The sequence below is a fragment of the Fukomys damarensis genome, unplaced genomic scaffold, assembly GCF_012274545.1.
Source record: "Fukomys damarensis isolate Sample0158 unplaced genomic scaffold, DMR_v1.0_HiC HiC_scaffold_25, whole genome shotgun sequence".
Classification (NCBI taxonomy): domain Eukaryota; kingdom Metazoa; phylum Chordata; class Mammalia; order Rodentia; family Bathyergidae; genus Fukomys; species Fukomys damarensis.
In genome coordinates, this window is record NW_022900937.1 from 30,960,426 (window position 1) to 30,985,947 (window position 25,522).

Below are 25,522 nucleotides of genomic sequence, written 5' to 3' on the forward strand. Positions count from 1 at the left end.
AATCTAGAGCTCTCACTGAGTGGCAGATTTGCCAGGGGAAGGAGACCCACATTATGCCAGCCAACAACAGCTATTGCCTTTGGATTCAGAACAAATTTTGTTTAAATTTTTTCCAGAAGAAAGGAGAAGCAGGAAATCAAAGAAAAACAACTCTCAGTTTCCTTCCATCCACTCGTGGGGAACCATAAACCAGGGCCTGTTAACCATGGCCAAGTAGAAGGCTAGTTTATACCCTGGCCCCTGGCCAGAGTCACAACCCTCCCAGGATGCAGCCGGCTCTTGTCTAGCTGACACTTTTCTTCTGACATTGGACAGGGGACACTGCAAGGCCAGGTAGAGCTACCACACTTCAGATGAACAGGACACACTGGGGCAGATCTGCCTTACTCAATCAGCTTTTTTTTTTTCTTTTCATTTTGTGCAGAGTGGGGGAAAAGGGAGTGATGTCACCTGGCAAATCACAAAAGGAAGAAATAAAAATCACCAAGTAGATGGAGCTTATGTTCTGAGGTTTTTCATATGTCAGGGGCTGGGGAGTCTTCATCAAGACTTAGAATATCAGAGAGAGAAAAGTTCACACACTTCCTCTTGCAACTGGAGTAGATAAGACCAGGAGAGAGCAATCCCTCTACTTAACTGTTCACAGAAGACTCAGTGCTGTGTCGGTATGAGACTTGCCCAGGACTCTTGAATTTTGCACTCGATTGTCCTTGCCTTGTCTGCCTCTCTGCCCCTTTGTTCTCCCATGTCCTCTCGCCTGGAATACTATGCCTTTGTGCTCTTCCAGGCACTAAAAGCTTCCAGTCAGTCCCCATCTCTTCCTGAAAGTCCTCCTGACACACAAACCTGTGCAAGACTGAGTGATGGACACATTGTGCATCTTCCTAAGGCTTCCTGTAGCCCTATGCTCTCTGGTTCCAGCTGGAGAGAAAGTCATTGAGGGCAGGGGCCTACAGGCAGATGCATGTGGCATGTGGGAGAGTGGGTTTGCTTATATCGGTGCATGTGATCCTAGTGAGTCCCTTGAGAGCTTTGAGCATCCTGCACAGCTAGGATTTGTGACTCTTATGGTTTACATCTAGATGTCACCCAAGGGCTTCCCACCCGCCTAGGCAGGACTTACGGAAGTTAATTGAAGTTTGAGGGCGCTACTCCTGTAGGGAGGTGCCCTCTAAGCTCACTCCACTGGGGTCATGACCTGGAAGGGTTTACCTTCCTCCCTTCTCTCTGCTTCCATTCTGCCATGAGGTGAGCAGTTTTCCTCTACCACACCCTACCATCAAGTTGATCCTGCCTTGGAGCAGCCAACCATGCACTGAAACTGTGAGGCAAACTAAAACTCTCCACCTTGAAATTGTGGGTATCGAGTGATGAGTGAAGTAATTAACACACCAAGGGTCACTGAAACTTACCAGCAAAACTCTGAGTTTGGAGACGGGCATAGTGGTACACACCTATAATCCCAGAAATCGGGAGGCTGAGGCAGGAGGTTTGCTGTGAATTCAAGACCAGCCTGGGCTACATAGTTCCAGAGCAGTCTCAACTACATAGTGAGACCCTGTCTCAAAAAACCTCCCCCCAAAAAATAACCTTTGAGTTTGGAGGCTGGGGGTGCAGCTCAGTGGCAGAGCACATGCATTGCATACATTTGGACTTGGATTCAATTTCCAACGCCACAGCAGGCAAAGAGACAAACCTCTCAATTTGGCCTTGATGTCTATTAAGCTATTGTGAGTACCCTGATCGGGGAACTGAATTGACCAAGCTTTTGGATCTGGCCTTTCCCAGGCCAGCATCACTTCCAGAGAGCAAGGTTGCTTCCTCCCCTAAGCACTCACTGCCCAACACAGGTTTGTCAGGCAGAAAACAGACCAACCTCTAAGTTTGAGCCACCACGTCTGTCTCTCAGCTCTAAGACCCTCAGCTCTGGCACGCTGGCCAGTTCACAGACTTTGCTCAGTTTCGATCCTCTGCAGTTTAGCAGAACTGAGATCAGGGATACTTTTCATTTCCTGCTGACAGCATTCAAGGAAACACACACAGCAGAACAAAGAACACCTGGATTGCCGTCTCACCTCCAGCATTTCCAGGCCAGGTAACCTCCTCTTTACTGTAAAGTGTGAACCTCACATTCTTTTTCTATACGATGGGACCCATAACAATATCATCTATCTCAATGGAGGAACTCCACAGGAAAAAGCACTGCACATTTAGCAAACCCAGAATATAAGTTAAATGCCTTTCTTTCTCCCTTCACTTCTCCTCCAAACCTATAAAGATTTAAGTGCCTTGCAGGTGAGAAAATAGGCTGCTTGAAGACCTGATGAATAAATACGCAGGTTCCAAGGGTCCCTTGATAATAAAACACAGCAGGAATGTTTTCAGTTTCCTAGTTGAATAATAAATGCCTTCAGAAAGTCAAATATTATGGGCTTTTAATTAATCATTCATTGGAGATTGTCTTATACAGGGAAATCATGTTCAGGGAGCATACACAGAATGAAAACATCAATTACCTTGATGCACAAACCCAGTCTCCCCTAAAAGAACAGCCATGCAGAAGGAGCTGGCTAAGCCAGTATTTGTGTGAGCCAGGCCACGCAGGAAGTGTCTGCGTACAGAATGGGCCTCAGCACACCCTCCTGAAGACCCTTTACCTGCAGACAGCAGGCGTGTGAGGTTGGTCCCAACCCATGCTAGTAGCACTTCTCCAGCACCGAGCAATGCTCCCATCCTTGCCCAATGTTATTGCTTGGATTTACAACATCCCCCAATCCTTTTGTGTTCAGAAGTGTGGCATTTGGAAGGTGACTGGATCATGGAGCACTGTGCTCGTCAGTGGATTCATCATGGATGAGTTCATGGCTGAATGTGCTGTAGGAGGTGGGGCCTGGTGGGAGAGGTGGTCCCTGGAAGCTCCACCTTTGGAGGATAAATCTCTCTTCTTGGCTGCTTCCTTGTCTCTCTCTTTCCTGGCCACCATGACTTGAGCAGCTCTCCTCTGCCAGAGCCACCCACCATGCTCTCTCCACCTTGGACCTGGCTGACTATGGACTGAATGGTGTAAAAATTGTGAGCCCCTAATGAAAACTCTCTTCCTTTAAATTGCTATTGAATATTGTGTCCCAGCAATGAGAAAGTGACTAAGACACCCACTTTATGGCGATCTTCATATCCGTCTATGCTCTTGTACTATTTAGGAAACCGAAATTCTAAGAGGTTAAGTGGATCCCCAAATTCCCCACTCGGGGCAGAAGTAGTCATCCCGCCCTCCACCTGACACCAGTGTCCTCCACCTTAGCTGGTCTCGAGACAGCTTGAGGCAGAATCTTCTAAGAACAAGGAATGTTGAAGGGTTGGCTTTCACTCCAGTGACCCAAATGTTGGATAATGACAAAGCTTCGTGTGTGAGTCAGCTTTCTATGTCTGTAACAAAATACCTGAGAAAATCAACTTATAAGGAGAAAAGAATTATTTTGCCACAGGGTTTCAGAGGGTTCAGTTCATGGTTCCATGGGTAGTCCACTGCTTCTGGGCTCATGACAAGGTAGAGTATCATTTCACAAGCACTTGTGAAACACGAAAACAGAAAACCTGCTGACTTCACAGCAGCCACAAGCAAAAATGGAGGAGAAAAGAGGGGCCAGAGTCCCAATATCTCTTTCCAAGCCACACCCCAGTGACCTAACTTCCTTCTCCTAGACTCCACCTACCAAAAGTTCCACATACTCCTCCAATAGCAACACAGGTTGGTAAGCAAACTTTTAGGATAAGGAGTTCTGAAAGGCATTAAGATACAAAGCACAGTGCTCTACATCATGAGAAAATATAAGGCATCTTTCACACTGAGATTTGAAAGGATCTGAGGAAAATCCAGAAAAGCCAGAGAAAAGCAAACAAATCAGTGAAAATAAGATATTTACCTTCCACCACAATAATTTTAAGCAACATTTTCTGACCACCCTGGGATAGATGGATGGAGACGATGAAAGTGAAATCCCTTAACTCAGATGAACATGGTGGCACATGCCTGTCAAAACAGTGTGCTGGGAAGCTGAGGCAGGAGGATCATAAATTTAAGCCCAGCCTGGGCAACTTGATGACATAGTGAGATCCTATCCCAAATAAAAATTAACAAAACCTAGCAATATAGTTCAGTCCAAAGGCTGGATTGAATCCCCAGTACTGAAAAAATTTAAAAGGGAGGAGGATTGGAAGGGAAGAAATTGGGGTCAAATATTTCCTCTTCGTGGACAGAAACCTCCCAAATGAAAGCCTAGTGAAAAGTTTTTCCACTACTTATTCCCTTGCAGTTTTAAGGTTTTCAGTTAAGACCTACATTAGATAATCAAAATGATGTTATATATAAGGTTTAAATGATGTGGGAAAAATTCATCCTATCTCTCAATTCACTGTCACTTTAGCTCTGAACATAAGGATGTTTTTTTCTGGCTTCTTGTACCTATAATGCACTGTGGTCTCCCCTGCCCCTCTGCAAGGCTGTTCCTGCCACTACCTTTTCCTTCATCCTAACAACCCCTAGCTTAATTCCATGGATCCTTCACTGGCAGAACCTTCCAACACTCCCACCAGATTGGATTGGAACTAGTCTTATAATCGACTTTTCTGCAAGAACCTTCTTTGCTAGATTTTTTTTTGTTTTGTTTGCTTGTGTTGAGTACTGGGGATTGAACCCAGGGCCTTTGTACTTAACTATATCGCCGCCCTCCACCCCCATCATCATCATCATCATCATCATCATCAATTTGAGACAGGTTCTTGCTAAGTTCCTAAATTGGCCAGCTGTGCTAGCCTTTACTCTCTCTAGAATATCTGAAATAGCCAAAGCTTGCTATGACCCCCACGGCATAGAGTCTGAAGCCAGGGAGAGCAGTAGGAGATGAAGCAAAGATTGCAAGACCAAGAAAGAAGCATACACACCAAGATTATGCTTGAAAGTTGGGACCAGGTGGAACCATAGCTCGTTGGGAGCTAATGGCCACCTGGAGCACCAGGTGCTCTTTATTTATAGTGGAAGGCAAACAGGAAGAGAAGGAAGGGCAAATAGTGCTACCTGGCCTACCTGGCCTACCTGACCTAGGCAGAACATACCTGGATTGTTTCAGGATCTGGGCACGCGCAGGAAGGGAACAGAGAAGGATAGAAGGTAACTGTCTCCCAGGGCTGTGCCACCCAGGGTCTACTCTCTGACCTATGGATGAGAAAGTGAGCAGGGGAAAAAGGGCCACCAGGCTTGGCCCATGGCAAAAGCTCAACTACACTGAATAGTTAAATGAATGATAACTTTTAAGAGAAAGGTGCAGACAGTATGTGTATGTGTACGTTATCTGATATTTTCTTAACAATACATTCTAGAGACTCACATAGAAAACAGATGATACAAATATTTCTCATGGAGGTTGGGGTTGTAGGTATTTCCTGGTTTTTGTCTCCATCATCTACATTGTCCACAATATGCGTATGTGATTTTGTTTTCCTTTTATTGATGTATGTTTTCAATTCAGAATAGTAATGTTTGTTTTAAGGAACGAATACATGCACATAACACATCTGGTGACTTTCAATCTCTTTATTCCCCTCTTCCTTATTGGCCTATTTTCCTGATTCCCTTCTTTGTTCTTAAAGTTCTTCCTTCTAGTTCCATATGCAATATTTTGATCAGATTTAAAAAATGCAAATAATTGTCTTAAGACTATGGTTATAAAAAAACCCAACAAAACAAAACACATAGAGCTTTCTTTTCCTAGTGCTTTCTAAAAACAAAATGTGGATTTGTATTTTCTGAAAAGAGCTAACAGTCCATCACTCTGGTTGCAGTGATTCACAGATGTCTTGGTTTTGGGCCCACCCACACCTGACTCGCACCAGCCCTGGACATTCCTCAGGGAGGTTTGTCTTCCATCTCGCCGATGGTGCAGCCACGTACAGTGGAAACAGGGGTGGGGTGGAGCATGATTATCTGGTGTTGACTGGCCACTTGGGAAGGGCATTGGATTTCTCTGAGCTTCCATTTCTTCATAAAAACAACCAAGCTTCTGAGCTCCCAGAATTACAGATCCAAACTACAGCAACTATGTTCCCGCACGCACATCAGAGATGCTGAGGAACACAGCTATCATGCACACATGAGCTGGTTTGGACCCTGGGCTTGTCTGCCTTTTGCATACGCTGTGCTCCTTACTGAAAATAGAGGACCGCCTCTCTCTCCACCACCCCAGGGACCACGTACTGGATCCCTCCTGATGGTGTCAGGGGTTGATACACAATGGGTAGAAAAGCTGCTCATGGTGGCACCCAGAATGACTGAGAATGTCTTCTCAGAATGACAGAGGCTCCACCTGCTGTAGGTTTGGTACAGTGAGAAGGGGCTCCGAGTTTGTTGTCTCCTTCTGCTACACTCCTAGAGTATCCATACATCTTTATGTCACTGGGTAGGTGGCCGAGCCAGAGCCTAGAGACTCCTATGCTTGTGACATTAACAGACGTATTACTCAGCCTCCCTGTTGCTGGGGCAAATTACTCAACACCCTCCATTTAAAGGAAGAGACATTTATTTAGGTCATGGTTGCAGGGGATTCAGTCCATGGCTGGCTGTTCCAAGGCAGGAACATCACAGTGGAAGAGATGGTGGAACAAAGCCGGTCATTTCCTGGTAGCTGTGAAGCAGATCAGGGAAGCAGCACCAGAGAGGAAGGGGCAGGGACCAGGCATGGATCTCAAGGTCTCCACAAGTCTCCCAGACGCACCTACAAGTGCTGCTCACTTTGCTATGTGTCTGGAGGTAGAGGGGACAGAAGAGGTAGAAGGTGGAAGAGCTGGGGAAAAAAAGACGTCACGTGGCTGCTGCTGATGTCACGTGCCGTCGTGTTTTCACAGGGACCTCTGTGGGTTTGCTCTGGAAAGGAGAATTGAAGCAGCCGGTAGAGCTCTTTCGACTGGGGATTCCATGAGCAGGGCAGAGAACGTCATTCTGCCTCCTTGCAGTGCAGGCAGCTCAAGGCGACAGCATTAATTACCCCGGCTGGGAGACAGGCCTTTGTTGTTAATTAGGCGTCTCAGGAAGGGAGCCTTCCTCCCCAGCGTCTTAAACTCAGACAGAGCCAGGACTCCTGCAGGCTGAGCAGCGGCCCCCTCTTCTTCCTCAGCCACTAATTTCCAGCCCTCTATCTGGGCACAGGAGGCTCAGGTTTACCTCAGCTCACCGGGTTCCTTCCAGCCAAGAGGTGACAGGAAAGGCGGCATCAGCTGGTGCCAGGGAAGCCGACCAAGCCAACACCAATCGGAGCAGAGTCTGTGGGTCTGAGCACGGCTGCCATTAACACCTGCGAGGCCTTTGGTTCTCACATTAGCAAAACACGCCATAAAGCCTCTCTGAGCCTCTGCCCACAGAAGCCCACCGGACGCCACAAAGGGACCATTCAGCCATGGAAGGTTGCTCTCTCAGCCTCTCGAAGTCAGCCTTCTCAGATGCGTGTGCAGGCCAGGGCCCCAGCTGACAGCCTCCTGGAATGCCTGGGTTCAAAGGACAGGGGGGACAAGTGGCCAAGTCCCCTCTCTCTCCTGGAGGGAAACCCGAGTGCCTCTGTTCAGCCAAGCCAGATCCCCTACAACATGCCGCGGATCCAGCAGTCCTCAACCTCGGCTCATTTTGAGGGGAGCCGACTGCCCATAGCAACTCAGTGTGGGGATGCTGACCATGGATGGCCGGGTACCCAAGAGCGGGAGCCCCTACTTCCCAAGTGGGGCGCCTGAGACATGGCTGCGTGCGCATCTCAGGACATCTGTGTGCATACTCGGTGGCCTCACCTTGAGATGCTTCAATTTCAAATTAGCCAGGCAAGGGAATGGAGTCATTGGTAGAAGCTGGTGTTCCTTCCCCTCGTCTCGCGACGCGCGTTTGTTCAAATTACTCACTGCTCCCCGGCAGGTTTTGGTGAAGGAGCCTCAGGCCTCCTCTTCCCCTTCCCCACCACCGCCTCCTCTCTGCCGACTCCTCGCTGTCTACTCCTCTCTGGAAACCTATTTCCAAACCACACTTTCCATTCATCATGTTCATCCCAACATAAATCTCTTTCTCTTTTGCTTCCTTAAAGGTATTTTTAGAGGCCTGTTTGTGACAACATACAAGGGACGGATTTGAGAGGTCATAACTAACTCTCCCTGCCCAGGGGTAACTACGGCTAGATATAGTTTCTTTGCCTTCTTTGTTAATAATTCCATTAAGTGATTTCTATGGGATCCAATACTAATATTTACTGAGGTTACCACATGCTAATGTCTGTTCTCCAAATACTAGTCTGACTTTAAAAATAAAACATTGGGTTGAGTCCCCTAAAATGGAGTTAATACAGAATTTGATCTCATACAACTCCTTTATTTTCTTTCCTCCCTCCCTCCCTTCCTTTCTTTCTGCTTTCTTTCCTTTCTTGTGGTCCCACAAGTTGAACCCAAGGCCTTTCTGCTGAGCTGCATCCCCATCCCTTTTTTCACCTTTTATTGTGAGACAGGGTCTCACTAAGTCTCCATGTTGCCCAGACTGGACTAGAACTTGCAATCCTCCTGTCTCAGCCTCCCAGAATGCTGGGATTATAGGCTCACACCACCACTATGACTGGGTTCTCTTGTCTGCAGTTGGGATGTTCCTGTTTTGGTGCCCGGCTATTTCTCTGGCTGAATTATCCTTCCTCAGGATATTCACATTAATCTGACAGGACATTCTTCGACTTTCATATTCTCAGTGATACTTTTCCTGCTCATCGAATTTAAAATTGCCACCTCTTGGTACATAGGAAATCCTTCATTCTCTACCTACTTTTCTCCACAGTACTGAAAATAATCTATGACACTGTACCTATTTGGGCACATATATGATTTGCCCTTTTCTTCATTTAAAATATACATTTCATGGGTTTGACCTTGGTTGCTGTATTGGTCAGTTTGAGAACCATGCTCAGTCCATGATCAGATCCCAACAAATACTTGTTGAAAGGATGAATTCTGTGTTGGCCCAAAAGCTTTTTGAACTTACGTCTTACCTAGACCACAGCTGCTTCTTATGATGAAATCAGCCATCCTGTGTCAGAGAAGTGTCCCTCTTTTATTTTCTGTTTCTATACGCTTCAGGTTACATTCTTTGGTCAAACATTTAACTTCTATGAGCTTAGTTTTTTTTATATTTTTTATGGTACTGAGGATCAGACTCAGGGAAAGCACAGTACCACTGAGCCACATGCCCAGCCCTGAGTTTATGTTTTCTTCTGTAAAAAAATAAAATGAAAACAATGTACTTTTAGCACTACAAGAGGCAAAGGCAAAGGGTTATGATGGCAGCACTGTCCGTAATTACAGGATCTTGGAATTCACCTCCCGAGTCCAAACTTAAGACACACAAATGTCGTTCAATAAATGACACAGTTGTACAAGGTTACTGTGCAGCTTTAAAAAATGAATCCCAGAGATCTGCATGGACATGTAGTGATTTCCAGGAGGTAGGTGGACAAAAGAAAAACAAAGCAAGGAGCTATATAGTGTGCCATCTGTCACATAACAGAGAAGAGGAGATAAGGAAAAATGCATAGGTCCTAATTTTGGGTAAACACAGAAAGAAAGAGCACACTGGAAATTACTGACATTATTTACTGTCAAGTGTGTGTGTGAAAAAGCAGTAGAAAGGATGGGGAGAGAGGAATAAGGTAGAACTGATAGCAGAGATGTGTCACTTTCTGGAGATATGATTCTTTCTGTAGGTTGATGTTTCCAATACCTAAAAAAAAAAAAAAACTCAAACTGATAAGATGGGAAGAAAATAAAATCCAAACAGAATGCAAAAACCCTAATGAAACAGATTAATGTTCAAGTGAATAATAAGCCCACAATAAGAAGAAAAGAAAAAGGGAGAGAAAAAAAAGACAGAAACAGGTTCTCTGGACCTTATAATCTCTGTCCCAGAACTCTGCTATTGTATAGATATCAGCCACAGATCCTGTGTAAATGAAGGGGGAGAGGTGCCATTGTTCTAATAAAACTTCATGCATGACTGATACAGAGAACTTTTGTAAATAATCTGAAAACCTAGAAAATGTTAGGAAAATATAACATGACTTCTGCTGTCTCTAATGGCAATGGGCTTTGTTTAGTTCAAAATTAACAGACACCGTAAGCATTGACCATGAAATGGACATCTGGCCTCATCCCTGGCCTTGAACACCCTCTTCCTGTGCACTAGAATAGACAGCTAGGCTAATCTTAAGGTAAACTCCCTAACTACAAGGAATTGTTATGTCTGGGTTAAAGTGAACTGTCTTGTTACTGTAATTTGTACATGGGTAATGTGAACTGAGGAAATGAAATCACCTGAATGAGATCACAGCTGTAAAACCTATAAAAGGGGAAGCTGCAACCCAGCACAGGGTCGATCACTGACACTGCCCTTAGTGTGATTGGCCTTTTGTCAACAAAATAAACCTTTTATTATTTTACTTCCATTCTACATCTCTGTGCATGTCATTTACCAATTCTTTCCACAGCATGACATTGAAATCCAAATTTCACATGTTTCCAATACCATAAAATTTTATTATCGTTTGGTTTTTAACTCTCCAACCATTTAAAATGGTAAAAATCACCCTTAGCTAGTGGACAATATAAAAACAAGACTGAATCTTACGGTATATCATGGATCCAGTGAGTATCAATACAGCTTTTTGCTGCCTCTCATGTAGATTTTAATCCAAGATATTGTAATTTTGTTTCACTACATTTTTCCACGTAATCCTATAAGCTCCTTTGAAGCCTTAACTACATCTGGATCAATGCAAATTCCATCTCCCTTTATGCCATCAGCATTTCCTCATACACTGAGAATACAGAGTAAATATATGTTATTTTCTCCATTCTCTTATTAGTACCTGTTTTCAGTACACAGAGTTCACATTTGTACAAGTACATAACACATTTTAATTCTTTTTTTTCATCTCTTTTCCCACATCTTTCTCCTCCTCCCTCCATCTCTTGATAGCCTTCCCATTTAAGAAAGACATGTCTCCTTAATTCCTATTGTGTATCTTATATTTTGCTCTATCTTTATAAAAACATTGTGTGTTTATTTCATTTAATATTATGATCTCAAGGTGCATCCGTTTTCCTACAAGTGACTCAAATTTATCCCTCTTTATGGCACAGTAGCACTCCATGGTGTGTAAATACCACATTTTCTGTATCCATTCATCCACTGATGGACATATAGGCTGCTTCTAAGATTTATCTACTGTGAGTTGTGCTGCTATAAACATGCATGTGCAGGGATCGATGTACTATGATCTTTAACTCTTGGGGAGATACCTAAAAGAGGAATAGCTGGGAATTTTTTTGAGGAATTTCCATCCTGTTTTCCATAGTGGTTGTACCAATTTACATTCCTACTGATAATGTAGAAAGGTTCCTTCTCCCCACAGCCTTGCCAATATTCATTGCTCTCTGACTTTTGAATGAAAGTCATTCTTTCTGGGGTAAGATGGAACCTTGGTGTTGTTTTAATTGGCTTTCTCTCATGTACAGATTGAACTGTGTCTCAGATATGTGCCTTTAGCCAGACCTTTGACTGTAAGCCCCACCTCGGCATGTGTTGGGAGGTCGTTATATGTTCTGAGGCATTGCTTTTGTTGTTCCTCATGGGACTTAGATGTGCAGGTGTCCCCTGCTGGCCTTGGACATGGTGTGCAGCCACTTCGATATCCTTTATGACCCACCTGGCTGTAGCCCTTAACATCCACTTCCTGTCTTAGCCTGTGCCAGCAGGCAAATATCCAATGGTGCTGCACCTTTGTCTTGTGTTGTTTTGCCACACGATGAGAGGCTTTCCTGTCACCCCTCCAAATGGTTCACTCTCAGCAAAACTTTGCTCTCCCATCTTCCCTTCCACATCTTTGAAACAGCCTGCATTTCTGCCTGTTCTTCCAAGGGTGGAGCATAGAAAAATGCACTCTCCAGAGGACGCTTCCTCTATCTCCTGCCTCGAGAGAGGAGGGTCATATTCCTACATAGTGATTCTACACCAATGGCCAAGAAATTCTTTCAGCCAGGTGTGATGCTTCATGTCTGTCCTCGCAGAACTCTGGGAGGCTGACACAGGAGGACAGTAAATTACAGCCCAGCCTGGGCAACTTAATAACTTAGCAAGACCTTGTCTCAAATTTTAAGAATAAGAACAAGGGCTGGAGATGTATCTCAGTAAGAAAGGCTTCAATCCCCAGTACATGGAATATTTTTAAAGCCTTATTGTTCAGTCGCATAGATGTGCATCTTTGAGAGAGAGCACAGAGTCACAGAATAGAGGTGAGCTATGTCCCCAGCTTCTGCCTCATCTGGTTAGGATGCTCTGTTCCAGAGATACAGGTGGGTCCCATCACCGATCTTTTCCCAGACTCATCCCTGTTAAGCTGAGGCCAACTCCTTCTGAGGCTGTCCTGCTGTATCGATCAGGTTCCCTGGAGGAATAGAATCTATATGTGCATATATATGATATTAAGGGATTGACAAGGCAGGCTCACAATAGTCACCTGCAGAATTGGGTGTGGAAGAGTACAAAAGGACTGTCTGCATGTTAGATCACTGAAGGATGAGCCAGTCAGAAGTGGAAGTCCTGGAGCTCACTGTGGAGTCCTGTGTGAGTTCCCATCTGGAAGCGAAAGGGTCTGCTCTGGAGAGTTGAAGAGTCTATGCTAAAAACCTGGAGGTGGAGGCTTCCTCCTTCTTTTGCTTTTTATTCCATCAGGCTACAAGCCTGGTGTAGCCTGGATGGAATATTGGTTGGTGCCACCCACACCTAAAGTAGGGCTTCTGGCTTCGGGAAATCATCACCCAGACATACCCAGAACTGTGCTAAACCAATTAGCCAGGTGTTTCTTATTCAAGTGGACATCAAGTTCACGATCACACCTGTCATTTATCAAAATTATCACTTCTAATACTATTACCACCTCACTGATAAAAACATGTTTTCATGAGTCTGAGCTTAGAGACACTAAATAGTATGCCTTAGACTTTGCAACCAATAAGGACTGGCAACAGGCTCTAAACCCACTTCTACCTAAATGCCCCCCTCCATTTGCACCCTGCCTCCAGAGAAGCTGAGCTCCCAGGTAGTGATTGGTGGACATATAAAGAGTCACATAAAAAAGACATGGTGTATGCTGGTAACACAGTGATAAAATGATTCATCATTAGAGTGGATCACTGATATATTGTAGGGGGGTTTTGTCTGATCCCCTCTATGCTTCTTTAGTAGACATTGGCCCAAAAACACAGTTTGGAAAGGAAGCCCATGTTGTCATAGGTCCAAGTGCTCTGGCACTCTGATTTATACGTCAGAGCCAGTCTGGAGAATGCAGGCACCCATGATGCATACAGCAATCTGTAAATTAATGAGTGATTAAAATCTTACTAAGGAAACCACATAACCACAAATCTGAATGATACACGATTATTGCCCGCCATTGCCAGCAGATGTATAGAAATAATTGGTTTTTAATGCTCATTAGTCAGTTTTATTACAAATAATGCATTTGCATGATGTTTGCAAATTTATTCTCCAGTGGGAAGCCATGGCGACGGGGACTGGTAAACAAGCAAAGCAATCACAAAGTGCACATCCAAAATTTATTCATGGCTCAACACTACATTTATTTATATGTTTGTTTTCAACCTGACCTCATCCCAGAACAAAATAATGGAAGAGGATCTGAATATAGCCATTGTAAGGATTTTTAAATGAGGACATTATGGAGAAAGGAAAACTGAGGGCCAGAAAATATAATGAATCCGGGGGAAGTTAGTACACAAGATGGATGGCAGATCACTCTGCACACGTGACTAAAATGCAATTCAGGGCAAGCTCTGCAGTAGTTGGCGTTCAGAGCAAGTGAGGGAATGTGCTGACCAGGAGGAGTCCCAGGGCTCACAGGAAAAGTAAACACAACAACAAATATCTTTCTCAAGGGAAACAATATTTTTTGGTAAAATGACCAAAGGGAAGTTTAGCAAATAATTGGATAAGAATGTGCCTTTAGTATTAAAGGAGCTGATACCCAGTAACACCTAAAGCAAACACAGCCATTCCTTCTGGTGACATCCCAGCAAGTAGGATGATAACCTTCCACCACATCACATTCTAATGAAAATCAGGCACTTACTGGAAAAAGAGAATTTACCCATCTCTCCTATGCCTTTCCCCATCCTCCATGCATGGTGCTTCGCCCATCACCCTTCCAACCTTTCCCTATGTTTCTCAAATTTTTCTTTTATTAGCACATATTTGCAGCCCATGAAGTTTACGTTCCCCTTCCAGGGCCAGTAATGTCTGGCACATCCGGCCACATCCCCAACAAGGCCACCACCCTGTGCTCCTCTGGCCTGCTTGGCCTGCTTGTCCTGGTGGTGTCCTGGGGTAGAGGATGTTCTGTTGCATGTCATTAGTCCAGTTCTTCCTCAGAGTGAATTACAAATAAAACAGGGGATGGAGGGAATGAGCATCACCCTGGGATGCAACTGTGGACATCTAGTTTTGCCTATTCACTGTAAACATGAGATATTTTTGCTCCTCTTTCTGATAGAGATGGAAAATAATGGCCCCAGGCCCAGTACGGAAACCATGCTGATCCTCTGTAGCAAAGATGTCCCACCTGGAACAGAGACTTGGCTGTGATTACTGTGGAACTTGGTGGAGTTGGTGGGAGTGCACTGTCCTCTTCCAAGTTCAAAATCCAAGTTATTCTGAAGTTCACATTATTCTGAATGGGCTGGGCTGACGAATTCAAAAGAGATTTGTTAAGTAACAATGCCTGTGCATCAGTTAGGCTCCTATGACTGAAACTCATGTTAACAGACCCTTGAAACATGATACTGTTTTAAATTTGTTATCTTGGCTTGGCAGGTGGAGCAGTATTAGAAGAGTCTGGAGAAAGGTTCAGGTTTTTGTGCCCTTTAATTAGTTGGACCTTTGCAAGATTCCAATTATTACCTTAGTTCTGCTTCAACATGGACCATGATGACTGGGTTTCTGGTATTGGTGTCAACATGAATTTTCCTCTTCTTGAATCGTCCAAGTTAAAAGTTACCCCAGGAAATGCCTATTAATCCCTTTGGAGAAATATAACCAAGATGCCTGTGCAGCTCACCATGGTGTGGCAGGCTTCTTTATCCTGTCCTCCTCTTCATTTAGTGGGTTGTGAGCATACACACAGCTCAGGTCCACAAGCTGTGCAGGGAATCATAATGTGTGAATAGAAGCAACTTATCCCACCAGATCATCCACCCTTGACTTGTTAAGTATCATTACTCTTACTACATTTCCATATATTTTGACCTTAGGATCACTGTCCTGTTGAGTATCACTTATTACTCTCTGTGGGTAAGGAGCTCTTTTGCCTGCCACTGTTATCTTGCCATTTATTATAGTTATTATGTCTTTCTGGATTTGGGTGATTAAATGTCACCACAGGGCTGTAGTAGGGATCCTAACACACTCATTGCTTTGCAAAGTCTTCTCCCTCTGTCAGCCGCTCCTACAAAGATGCTCCACTGATAGACCATGAGCTGCCACAACTCAGCTGTGAACTCATCAGTGGGTTACTCCATTGATAAGTGTATTCCTCCCATGATCCATCACCTTCCAAAAGCCTCGTTTTGAACACATGAGATTTTAGGGGGATATTCTAGATCTAAGCCATGTTGGTACCTCTGCCACTTGGACATCTCTCACTTGCTCTGGGATTTCTCATAGAACATGGTCACACAGTGGGTCTTCCGCACAATGCTTATTCCTTTAGCCTACCCACTTCCTGAGGTTTTTTTAGTCTTCTTATTTAACCAGCAGCTACTGTGGATCCAGCATTTATCCCTCCCTACTCTGGAAATTATTTTCCTATGCCTCTAGGAATTAGTTTGCACATCCTAAAAATGAGTGTGCCCTAGCTTCCAGAATTTTTGCTAAACAGCTAATCCTTTGTCTTATGCGTACACTTCCACATCACTAGACCACTAATAGAGAATCTTCCCTATCCACTCTTAGTTTGGATCCCCCAGTCAGTCCCATATCTACTCCCCTGGGTCTTCCAGCCCCATCCTAGGTCTTACAGTCCTTTGTACAGTTTTCTTTCCTACTTCACAATGCTCATCACATTCCTGCCTTACTTGTGCTGTGACTTACTTCTTACCATAGTCACTTCCTTGTCCTTGGGACAAAATGCCCAACTCAGCACTTAAAGAAGGAGAGGTTTCTATTGGCCCATGGTTTCAGAGGGTTCAGTCCATGCTTATTCAGCTGGCTCCAACTCAGAAGCAGCATGGTAGAAGGGGGAAAACTGCTCAGCCCATGGCAGTCAGGAAGCAGAGGGAGAAGGGAGGGGCTGGGGACCGAAATCACCCTTCCAGGTCCCACCTGTAGTAATCACTTCTTCGGACCAGGCTCCACCTTCTCACAGCACACTCAGCCAGGAACGCATCAGTGGATGAACATAGGGCCCCCACAGTCCTACCACCTCCCAAAAGCCCCACATGTGACACAAAAGTCTTTGAGGGAATACTGCAGATCTAAACTGAAATATGGGGCCAACCTTGATGGGGGCACCTGATGTCTTGCAAGGGGCAAGCTCTAGGTGGGTTAGAACAGATAGTGAGCCCGATTCTGGTGATTTGCAAGGATCTAGAAATTCAGATATTTCCAGGGCAGCGTCAACCCATGTCTCCTTCATTCCACCTGTCCGGGTCTCCTTCTTCCCATCAAGGCCTTCACCTGGTAGAGCAGGCCGGGGTTAAGAGTTTATTCCTTCTTATAGCTCAATTACCATGATAATTATGTCATGGGCTACTTCTAGCTTTCTCTGCCCTGCTACAGCTGTTACACGAGGAGCCTTGTAGGGCATGCCAGAGACTCTGGCTTTCACACTGGCCTTCTAACCACTCGTAGCCATGTTTTCATGTATTTCAAGCACAGGAAGAGAGTTTAACAAGTGTCACGCAGTCTCATTGCCCTTGTGGCTCTTCTTCAATGCCTGAGGTGTCACCCCAGATCTTGCATTCCTTCCCACAGTGTCCCTTTCCAATGTATCTCTGGTGAGTGTTTCGACTAATGGGTGCCACCTTGTTCCAGGACAAATTGTGCTCCACCAACCACATGTGACTAATATCTTAATCACCAGCTGCTAACCAGTAACCTGGCTCCAAACTCCCATCTTAGCCTGACTCTCATAAAGGACACTATGTCTCTCTTTGCACTGTCATAGCTGCCTCGATGTTCTGAATTGATTCAAAATGTTTCCCTCTGCTGGTCAATTTGGCTTTGAGAAACAGAAGTCACACAATGTCAGATCTGGGAAACGGGGGATGACGACACAGCATCATGTTTTTACAAGCTGCCTTTCCATTGCATAATGCTCAGCAGCAGCATTCACTGTATTTTTTTCTTTTATTGAGTTTATTGGTAATTTTAGGTATACAGTACAATTACATTCATTATTGGGATCTTGTACCTTTACATGACAGGTCTTGGTTCTCATTTTTCCCCCTTGTCCATGCCCTCCCTTCACTGTATTTTTCTTTATCACACCTCATAAATATCCTCAGGAAAGAGGACTCCAGAGTGGCTGCAGGAAGTGGCAAGGATGATGGGATGAGTGCATTCAAGCAAGGGGGAGGATTGTGAAGGTGATTAATAGCAATGTGTCTTTTACTGTGATCAATTTTTAAATTTAAACATTCAGAGTATATTTCAATCAATTCTTGTACCTAGATTCACTGGGTTGTAAACACTGAGATGAAGTTTAATTTTCAAAGATTTATTAGAGTATCTTTATAGTCAATCCCCATGCAAAGAAGATATAAAAAGCAGGGCTGGATGGAAAAACCTGATCCACCATTCATGCACAGCCTCAGGTCACTGTATCCAAAACTCTGGAACCAAAATTATCATAACTGCTCATCTCTGGACTGTGGCGCCTAATTTGATCAGCCATTGGATGTGGGTTCCTCTTGGAAAGATATGGCCCTGAATAACCCCTGGAAGAAGTAGCACACTGGAACCTGTGTCCTAATATCTCCACCAACAGCTGGAGTTGGGGGCAGTTTTTCCTTCATGGGAGCTGGGATTACCCATGTCTATCACTGCCATGTTTCGACTGTGCCTGAGAGAGAGAGAGCCAGGTGGAAAATTGGGATTCTTTCCATCTTCAAAAGGAGCAGTTTTAGCCCTTCTATTGAAACACACAATTATCATCTGATTCTGAATAGATATTCCCTGAAGAGTGCAACAATTCTGAGAATAATTATCAGTGCCCAAGGAATTATTTCTCTCTATAAATAAGAAATCTGAAAAATGAACTACTAATGCCTTAGAACATAGAAGAGTGGTTTCAAAATGACCGAGTCAGTGAAAGTTGATGTTGTGATTATGATGTTACTATCACATCTACCATGCCAAGTGGCCATGATGCCAAGATGTCTGCTCCAAATGCAATATGAGGAAGAAACAAAACCATGTATGATATTAATGCTACTCAAACTATGCTATAATTAGATCATGTTCCAATTTTATTGGGTGCTCAGATAATGATACTTCTGAGGAAAGCTCAAAAAAGCTAAGGACCTCCAACCTTGAAGGGCTGACACACAGCACTTATTGAATGAGCATTGGTTGAATAAAATATGAGTGGACTATTAATAGGCAGAGAAATTTGGGTAGAGGAGATTTTTTTCCCAGCAGATTTCAGAGGCCCTTAAATGTTTTCTTGTGTAGAAAGCAATAAGTCGTCTACATGAATATTTATTAGGAGAGGCTAGAAATACTGGGTGATGTCATCCTGCCTTGAACTGTCTTCTAAGAAGCCCTGACAATATTCTATGGGCAGTGGAAGAGGGCATAGGGAAGCAAGGACATGCCATAGGCAGCCGTATCACAAAACTGTCACCTCTGTCTTTCCTGGATGGCAGACAAGACTAGGCTGTTCAAACAATATTCACCAGAGAGAAAGTGCTGGCACAGAGATATGCCACAGATGGCAGTGAGTAACTGAGTCATGGCTGCCCAAGTGCAAGAGGGAGCTGAGGGTTTTTTCATCAAGTAGATACTTCTGAGGCTGTGCTGGGACACAATACCAATACCCACAATGTAAAAGTGGAGAGGTTGAATTTGGCTCACAGTTTCAGGGGATTCAGTCCATGGTCAGCTGATCCAAGGCAGGAACATCAAGGCAGAAGGACACAAGGAGGCAAAGCTGCTCAGTTCAAGGAAGCCAGAAAGCAGAGTAAGAGAACAGGGCCAGAGAAGAAGAGGAGGGATCGGAAGTAGTCCTAACCTGTTTGGCACCAGGAACCTGTTTCATGGAAGACAATTTTTCCATGGACCAGATTGGGAAGCTAGTTTAGAGATGATTCAGCAGAGTATCCAACCTGGATTCATTGACTGTGAGGTTTGCAGTATGGCTCATGCTCCTCTAAGAATCTAATGTCTCTCTGAAATGATAATAGGTGGAGCTCAGGTGGTCAAGAGATGGGGAGTGTCTGGAAACACAGAGAAGTCTGTGCTCCTTGACTGGCTGCCTACATCTTGCTGTGTGGTCTGGTTCCTAACAAATTACCAGCAGGCATTGGCCTGTGGCCCAGGGGTTGGTTAGGGAAGCCCTCTATGTACTACTCAAGGTCGCAATTCCATGACCCGCCCAGACACACTCGGACCCAGGCTCCACCAATTCTACGGGTAGCATCCAAGCCGATCAGTTTGACCCAAACAAGCTTTACCATCATAAAGCTGAACCTGGAGTAAAAATCAGAAGCCAGAAGTGGGCGAAAAGGCAAAGCAAACTCTGCTTTGAAGTAAACAGGGTTGCCATATCTGAGTGGTTACATTGTTATTCTCCCTCTTTCTATAATTTAACTTAATACACTTTTAAACGTTAATAAAATATACACAAAAAGTGTCAGGATAAAATTACTTGGGATGTTGGAAGCCATCATGTGTGAGTGTAGGAAAGACCCTCACGTCTGGTTTGAGTCAGCAATTTCATGCACACAGATGTGGCTGCCTACTGTCTCTCTGACTTTCCTGCCTCAGCCACCCATAACTCTACAACGATCTTGCTCCTGACCAAAATTGGTGACATGATTTTCTGTCCTTAATATGAAAGGAGAATATGGGGTCCCTGGTTCTAAAAGTAGCAAGAAAAGTACCATTAAAAGTATAAATAAAAAGCTTTTTCTGTCTTCTACAGGTCTGTACCTGTGATGTGGGTTTGTTTGCTTATTATTGGGACCTCTGCAATGAACTACATCCTTAGTCCTTTTCTCATTTTTCTTTAGGGACAGGGCCTGACTAAGTTGCTAAGATGCCCAGGCTGGGCGTGAATGTGCCATCTTCTGCTTCAGCCTCCACTTCAAACTTTTTTTTTTCCTATTTGATGCCATTGTAAGTAAAAGTCATCTTCACTTGTGCAAAACAAGTTTTAAATGTAAATGTAGGAGTATGTAACTCTTCCGCAGAATCACTGCATTAGCAACATTCAGACGCTCTCCTGTATACATATGTTTTCACTGGAATTATGGAAACCTGCACAAAACTAACTCTACTGTCTCTTGTTTCTGTTGTTTGTTTTTTAATTTCCATTCTTGATTCATGAATGTTTTCCCAACACTCTACCTTTGAACTTACTAATAGGAAGTAAGAGGCTAAAAGAGAGAGGAGTGTCTTGCCCATATCTTCCTTTTCCCTTATATCAGATTCTTTTTTATCATACGTGCTGAGCATACCTAGTCCAAAAATCTGATATGAAGTGCTCCCAAATCTGAAACCTTCTGAATGCTGACCTGCCATCACTTGTGATGCCACACCATGTAACTTTGTGGCATGCTCAAAATTATTAAAGATGTTGTATACAATGACTTTCCATCTTTATGCATTAGGTGTCTACAGAAAAAACATGACTTTTTTTTTCTTACACTTGGGTCCTATTCCCAAGACACACAGTTATGTATATGCATATATTCCAAAATCTGAAGAATCTGAGAAAATGCATGTCTGGTCCCAAGTGTTTCAGGCAGAAGATCCTCCAGTTGTATGTGTCTGACGATTCAGGGGAGTAACACAACTGGGAAAAAACATAATAGGATACAATTGTTTCTTAGGATGTTGTTATAGTTTAATTCTAGATGTCTCCCTAAAGTCTCATGTGGTCCCAGATGGGACTTTTGGAAAGTGTTTGGATTTCAGGCCTTCATCGCTGATGTGCTGTTGGAAGGTGGCTTCTAGTTGGAAGGATTTGTCCTAGAGGCATGGCCTGGAAGGTTGCATCGCCCTTCCCAGCTCCTCGCTGACACTCTGCTTCCTGTCCACCATGCCTTGAGCAGCTCTACCAAGTCATCCTGCCTTGGAGCCAGTGGACTATGGACTGAAAAGTGAGCTGAAATAAATTTCTTCTTCCTTGAGTTGTGAGTGTCAGGTAATCTGTCCCACTTATGAGGGAAGGAACCAAAACAAATGCCATTGCTTTTCTTTCCCTTCATTTAAAACAAATTCTTATTGGAAAGTAAAATAAGCTCCTTTGGGGATGTGAACACTCCTCCTTCTGTGTACTTGAAATAAAATACTTCTCCCTGTTTTTGCTTCAAACCCCTTGGTTCCCATGCATTGAATTCTCATGGATTTCTGTGCTAACGAGGCATCTCAAACACTAGACGGGCATAGAGTGGCAGAGGACAACAGGCATGGTTATTAGGTAGAACAGCTGACAAGCCAGCTCTGTTGTGCTGTATGACTTCACCCATAAAACATAACAAATCCACATATTAGGAAATTCACGATGGTGAGGGCAAAGCATAACCAATACGGGGTCCTTTCAAGTATGCACTCTATCAAATCATGCTGTTGGCTTTGTCTCTGAGTTCTATGGTTCATCACTACATGTTTTCTCTCCTATTCATGGCTCTGGTATTGCCTCTAAGATCTGAGACTGGATCTTTAGATCATATTTCCCAATATATTGGTCTCAATTCATGCACCCATTTCTTTGGGTGGCCAAGCAAGGGTTTGAGACATCTCGTGGGGCCAGCACATGGCCAGGATACTTGTGGCCAGCAGATTCACTAGCCAGTTGGCCCAGTGAAACCAAGACTTTGTACTTAAACATAAACCCACATTTGCTATTCCACCAACATTTCATCTTTCGGTATACTGAATTTTTCCTCTGCAGCAATGAAGGCAGCTCTTCTCTCCTCTTTCTACTGTACCAATTCTTGCAAATATCTCCATGATTAAGAAGAATCTCAGTCTTTCTCTTTGTGCTTCTCACCCTCAGGGGAAGATGTTAATGGACAGCGGACTGTAAAGCCATAGACTGAAGGGAAGAGAGAGGGAAGAAGCCTGAGCCTGGATAGTCACCAGCCACCAGAAAACAGGTTACCTGCTCAAGGACCTTTGCTGACAGAGGCCGCACCCAGAATAGGATGTGTCACATCAAGTCTCCCAGTTAATAACTCCTAGTTCCCTTGTGGAAATAAAATCTTATTTTCAGTTTTATTTATTTTGTTTTATTCTGGAGGAAGTGTAATCATTTAAATATGTGCTTGCCGTGCCCCTAGCGAAAATGCCCTTCAGACTTCTGTCAAAGTCCCTGTTACGCCGGAGAGAGCTCATTTCCCTCCTTAACATCACTGTAACAAATGTGTGCTTTGCTTTCAAACTTTGATCTGCTGCTTTTCTTGCGTTATGCTTTTACAACTTTCAGGATGTCTTGTAAATAATCTAAATAGATTCACAGAAGGCAGATGCCCTTGTTCCTGTCAGTGGGGCATCAGGCAATCCCCAAGGAATATGCTCATTAGCAGTGATTACTTCGATGACATCACCAGTCATCTGCCTCATTCACTTTCTAACATAGCGCAATTTTACTTTGAAAAGGCTGCTCATAACACAGAGTAATTGGCAAGGGCTCTGAACCACCGCATCTCAGGCCATGTTACAATTTAACTCTTCCACTGTTGGTCACTCCCTGCCTGCCTGAGGCTTCAGAGCACATTGGAGGCATCTGAGGACCTTGGGCTCATGCGGATATGATATCATTAGTTGCATGGACTCAGACTGTGTCAGCCTCTCCTCAAAACACCATCATCTGCAAGATGAAGAATGGAGCAGGGAGAGGGTAATGAGAAAGCACAATTTTGAGTCAGAAGATCTATGACCAGCTGTGAGCCCTAACTAAATTACTTGAAGTCTTATAGTCTCGGTTCTCATCTTTCCACACGATGACTCTGGGACTCATCCAAGGGCATATAGGTAGCCAGAAATGTTGACACACACCTGTAATCCCAGCACTCTTGGAGGCTGAGGCAGGAGGACGGCAAGTTTAAGCCTAGCCTGGGCAACTTAGAGACTTAGCAAGACCCCATATCAAAGGTGTGGGGGAGGCTAGGATGTAGTTCAGTGCAAAGACTCTGAAGTCTGAAGTGACATACAGAGCTTCTAAAAATTAGCCAAAATGTAAGAAATGCACAGTAAGTTATAAAAATCCTTAGTATATTGCTTAATAAATGTTAGTAAAGGATTCCACATTAACCACCAAAATTGGGACAGGGAACACTGCCAGGACTCCAGTGGGTCCCTGTTGCCCATTTCAGTTGTTGAGCCCCTTTTCCCAGCATAGCCTGTGTTTTCACTCTGCTCATCACAGACAGGTTTTGCCTGCTTCAGGAACCTGATATAAATGATAGAATACACCCCTCGCTCATCTCTGTAGCATCCTTTCATTCAATATTAGGAGTGATACAGAAACATGGTGAATGTTTAAGTTTAAAATAATGTGTTACAGTAAAAAACAGTTGGCCACAAAGGCCCCTCAAAATCCTCCCCTCACTTCAAGCACACTTATCCCACCTTTCTTGCTCCTTTCTGCAGTAGTTCTGGAATTTTTGTTTAAGCGTTCACTGTGTTTTGTGACCACACAGCACCCGTGTCTGTTAGCGTCACCTCTGACATCTCATTTCCAACGAGGACGGACTTGGTCTCTGCACCACAGAACTCCATTGGAAACTGCAAGATCACAGCAGTTGCTCCACTGCCCGTGGAAGGATATTTCAGTTGTTTCTTAAGAGTACTCTTGTGCATATATATGTACAATGTTATTGTAATAGGAAATATTATTAATACAGTCAACTGCTGAAGTGTGTATACATCCACTAAAAAATTGCACACACTTCAGGAAAAGAAAAATAATGTGACCTTTTTTCAATAGATGGTCTTACCCTCATATGGGGACCCTAGAGGCTGTCATGTATTGCAGAAAACTCACTAAACTGCTGGCCCTTAAGGAAGAACTTGAAAAGGCACATACAGCAATCTAGTGACCAAAGTAACCCAGCAGCAGTTTGCTGTACTAATAAATGTCTGGAAGCCAATAGCTACCACTTTGAGCACTTCTTGTAATTATAGAGGCCAAAGGTAACTTGTATTAATCTCATGATGTTGCAATAATTTAGCATTAAAATGTTTATACAGGCTTTTCTTTTCCTGAACCAATTAACTTGATAGGCTTTTTACTTGGCCGATTAATTTTTCATAGTTTTTAAAATGTGGACTGGCCATTGGTGTGTCCTTTACTCTAAAATGCCTATTCAAGACTTTTGTCCATTTGGGTGTGTGTGTTTTCTGTACTGACCTGAGGAAGCAAACATAAGCTTTTCTTTTTCTCTCACTAGATACAGCTACAACCAACATAAATCAGAAGGAAAAGTAGTAAAAGTAAGATTCAAATTTAACTAAAAGGAAAGCAGAACAAAATAAAAAAGAGAAAAAAATCAAAATTGATTATTTATGGAAATTAATAAAATTGGTTAATTTCTAACAAGACTTTTAAAGACAGGATGCGCCCCCCACAAATGTCCAGTATTGGAGTGGGAAAAGTCATACTATCCTTAACAGCACTGTAGGAGAAAACAGATCATGTAAATCCTAAAATTAAAAAGAAAAGATTGTAGGAGGACAATAAACTGCATACTAACAAACTCACCAATAATAATACACAGCTCTTTTAGTTAGTTTAAAATAACATGTGCACAAATCAACATGAAGAATAAAGAAAGGAAAAGTAAGTGAAGATGATTGTTAACAAATGCATCTTGCAGAATACTGCAACGTGATAGTTTTTCTATCAGTTTTAATGTTCTCCTAGTTTCAAATATATGTCACAACTATGGATGCTTATTGTGTTCATGGACATATATGTGCACGCAACTTTGTATTTAATTTTACTATATATGAATGAAGTTCTTCATGGTGACTCAAAGAATAGTGAAAGGAGAAAAACAGGGATTTTTAAAGAAGACTGTGATAATATTTGTCCATAGACAATATCCTGAAATAAATAAAACACAATGTAAAAAAGCAATTCAGAAAATATATATATATTAGATGCCTAGCAGTTTCTTCCTTTCTTTTTTTTTTTTTTTTTTTTTTTTTTTTTTTTTT